Here is a 4,580-nt window from a genome sequence, read left to right on the forward strand (position 1 = left end):
AATGCCGAAAAATACAATTATATATTTGAAAATATTGTCACATCATTACAGCAACACTCATGGATTTTTTTTACTTAAAAGGCCTGAGCTTGCTAAAATTCTATGTTCAACCGCGGTCTAAGTTCATTTGCCATATCTTAACATTTGTGTACCGGGAAGGTGGCCACCTTCCACGACGGTCACATGACCGGCCAACGGCTCACGGTCCATTTGTGTACACTAGTCCAAGCAAGGTTTGCGGCCTTACTTGAACCCGAATTCGATTATAACATATTTGGCATAACCAAGGCAGATAGGCATAAATCATTTCTGACGGGACAATAACATTGACGAGCATGAGTTTGGATTTTCACCATAACAAATCTCGAAATTACTTTGCGATTTTTATCCACATTAGTATGTAGGATGGAAAGCTCACCTTATTTACTTTCCAACTATTAGGAAAAGATCCTTCGTTTTCCGTCGTTACTTTCTTCGTAAATCTCCCTTCTTTGTGTTGCTTCTTGTTTCACGTCAAAACCCGGCGTATGTTTTAGTGTAGATGTGAATTTTATGAAGTGGTGTAATCTCTCTCTCTTTTTTTTAAAACCTCAAAGAGGTGTAACAGAAGATCACATACATATATATAAGTGTTCATTGGTATCTTTTATGTACAATTCATGACACGTACTATTTACTAATCAAGCCTACATTCTTAGCTTTGATTAGTCAACAAAATGACTAATATAACCTACTCTTGACTCATCAAAGCTATTCTTGAAAAAAAAAATTAATATTCTTTTATTAATTAGTTTATTTATTTTTTATTATATATATATTTTTAAAGTTGGGAAAAAGAGGGACATATACATATTTAGCCGTCACTTCTTACATTTATAACATCAAAAGTTCGGGTTGTCACATCCTCTCCTCCTTCAAAAAAAATTTCGTCCCGAAATTTGTTGTTTCTTACATAAACATTTCTGGGTATTGTTCTCTCATTTTCTCCCCTAACTCCCATGTTGCCTCTTCTTGTCCATGGTGATTCCACAAAACTTTCACTGTTGATATTGACTTATTCCGTAACTGTTGTATCTTTTGATCAAGGATAGCTATAGGTTTCTCTTCATAGTTTAAATCTGGTGTTAGACTAACCTCTTCATAGTGGATTATGTGCTTCGGGTCATAAACATATTTCCGGAGTTGAGACACATGAAACACGTTGTGTACATTTCCCAAGCTTGGTGGTAATGCCAAACGATATGCCACCGGATCTACTTCGTCAAGAACCTCGTAAGGCCCGATGAAACGTGGCTTTAATTTTCCTTTGATTCCAAACCTAGTTATCCCTTTAGAAGGAGATATCTTCAAAAACACCTTATCTCTGATGTTAAACTTCAACTCCGTCCGACGTGCATCGAAATAAGACTTTTGCCGATCTTGTGCCTCCTTGATTCTCAATCGAATTTGCCTCACGATCTCAATCATGTCATTTATCAAATCTGGACCTAGCATTTTTCTTTCACCAACTTCATCCCAGTAAAGTGGCGATCTGCACTTTCTTCCATATAATGCCTCGTATGGTGCCATATCAATGGTCGCTTGGTAGCTATTGTTGTATGCAAATTCTATTAAAGGCAAAACGGATTCCCAACTACCTCCTCTATTCAGTATGACTGCTCGTAACATATCTTCTAGGGTCTGAATCGTTCTTTCTGACTGTCCATCCGTTTGTGGATGAAATGCTGTGCTAAAATTTAGTATTGAGCCCAGTTCCTTCTGCAAGCTTTTCCAAACCCTTGAGGTGAGTTTCGGATCTCGATCCGAGGTGATTGTTATCGGGATTCCATGTAGACGTACGATTTCTTGGACATACAACTGAGCTAACTTCTCTGACCCATAAGTGATATGAATGGGAATGAAATGAGCACACTTGGTAAGGCGGTCAACGATAACCCAGATAACAGTATTTCCTCGTTTGGTTTTAGGCAGACCTATTACAAAGTCCATTGTTATATGATCCCATTTCCACTCAGGGATTTCTAAAGGTTGCAATTTCCCATGAGGTCGTTGGTGCAATGCCTTAACTTGCTGGCATGCTAGACATCTTTCCACGAACATGGTAACGCTTCTTTTCATACCATCCCACCAAAATTTCTTTTTCAAGTCTTGATACATCTTAGTGCTCCCTGGATGGGCAGTATACGGTGTGTCATGAGCTTCACTCAAAATCTTATTTCTGAGCTCATCATTATTTGGCACACAGATTCTCCCATCGAAGGTGAGAGCATTGTCTGCTTCTTCTTTAAAATTTTTTCCATCACTACTTTTTCTCGAATCTTTTCCATGATGTCATCTTGTCTTTGTGCGTTTATAATTTGAGTTCTCAAATCTGGTTCCATCACTAAGGTGGCAATTTTCGCTTCCACTGTTTCATGTGGTTGTACTACTTCCAGTCCCATTTTGTTGAATTCTCGCCATAGTTCTTCTTCTTGAGTGATCACCACTGCTAACTGCTGAGATTTTCGACTAAGAGCATCAGCTACCACATTAGCCTTGCCTGGGTGGTAGTTTATGCCACAATCGTAATCTTTCACTAATTCCAGCCATCTTCTCTGTCGCATATTCAGTTCCTTTTGTTCAAAGAAGTATTTGAGACTCTTATGATCAGTGAAAATCTCACATCGAGCTCCATAAAGGTGGTGCCTCCATATTTTCAGAGCATGTACTACCGCGGCTAATTCCAAATCATGTGTCGGGTAATTCATCTCTTGGGGCCTCAGTTGTCGTGACGCATAAGCAATTACTTTCTCATTTTGCATCAACACACAACCCAACCCATTCTTTGAGGCATCTGTGTAAATTACATAGCTTGTTCCTGATTCAGGGACTGCTAACACCGGAGCTGTTGTTAATTTTTCCTTCAGCAGTTGGAAGCTATGTTCGCATTCTGATGTCCACACAAACCTGATGCCCTTTTTAAGTTGTTGCGTCATTGGCCTAGAAATCTTGGAGAAACCTTCAATGAACCTTCTGTAGTAGCCGGCCAACCCAAGGAAGCTTCGAATTTCACTAGGGGTGGTTGGTGGTTTCCAGTTTTGTATAGCCTCCACTTTTGCCGGATCCACTCGAATGCCTTTCGCAGTTACCACATGTCCAAGGAAGTTCACCTCATTTAGCCAAAATTCACATTTGCTAAATTTTGCATAGAGCTTTTCTGTCCTCAAGGTTTCTAATGCAACTCTGAGGTGTTCTTCATGTTCCTTTACACCCTTCGAGTAGATGAGTATGTCGTCTATGAAGACCAAGACGAACTTATCCAGATAGGGATGGAATACGCGATTCATTAGATCCATAAATACAGCAGGGGCATTAGTCAATCCAAAAGGCATTACTAAAAATTCATAATGACCATATCGGGTGCGAAAAGCCGTTTTGGGTACATCTTCTGGTCGAATCCTTAACTGGTGATAGCCGGATCTTAAATCCATTTTGGAGAATACCCTAGCATCCTTGAGCTGATCGAACAAATCGTCTGTCCTCGGCAATGGGTATTTATTCTTAAGTGTTAGCTTGTTCAGTTCCCGATAGTCAATACACATTCTTAGCGATCCATCCTTCTTTTTGACAAAGAGTACAGGAGCTCCCCATGGTGAAGTGCTAGGTCTGATAAAGCCTAGATCCATGAGTTCCTGTAACTGTATCTTGAGTTCTCCCAATTCCTTTGCCGCCATCCGGTATGGTGCTTTCGATATTGGGGCAGATCCAGGTTCCAAATCAATGTTAAATTCCAGTTGTCTATCAGGTGGTAACCCAGGTAGAACATCAGGAAACACGTCTGGAAACTCACGCACGACATTCACATCCCCGATTTCCATTTTTTTCTTATGTTCCTCGTTCTGGTAAACGAGGTAAGCGGAACACCCTTTTCTTATTAATGTTGCTGCTTGTAAGGCAGAGATTATGGATTGTCGTTTATTCATGGTGACCCCATAGAAACTTGTTAGTGCTTCGCTTGTGTTTTGAAAGAAAATTTTTCTTTCTTTACATTGGATGGTGACATGGTTTTCAGCCAACCAATCCATTCCTAGTATAAGGTCAACATCACACATTTTCAGGACCTTCAAATTACTAACTAGGATCCTATGTTCCCCCAATAAGACTTCTATGTTCGAGCAAGTTCGAGTGATTTCTATAATTCCTCCGACGGGTGAGGTTACCTTGATTTTATATTCAGCTGGTTCAGTTGTCAGTCTCAAGGTATCAACACAAGAGTCCGATATAAAAGAATGTGAAGCTCCAGTATCAAATAATAAAATGACAGGTATGTCAAGTAGCATGGCCATACCTGCCAGATTTCCTTTTTCTCCCTCAGGTTGCTCCCGCCTCAGTGCGTAGGCCCTGGCCTGTGTTGGAAGCCTCAGTTGATGGTGTTGCAGACATCGTGGGGGTTGTTGCTGACCTCTCTGAGGTTGTACATTTACCGCCCGTAGCTGGGAGTGTTGTCCTAGTGGATAGGGTCCTGTACCCCTTCCATAAGACTTGGTTGGATAATTTTTTGCAAAATGACCAATTTTACCACACTTATAACAAGCTTCAGT

The sequence above is a fragment of the Salvia splendens genome, chromosome 13 (assembly GCF_004379255.2).
Source record: "Salvia splendens isolate huo1 chromosome 13, SspV2, whole genome shotgun sequence".
Taxonomy (NCBI): domain Eukaryota; kingdom Viridiplantae; phylum Streptophyta; class Magnoliopsida; order Lamiales; family Lamiaceae; genus Salvia; species Salvia splendens.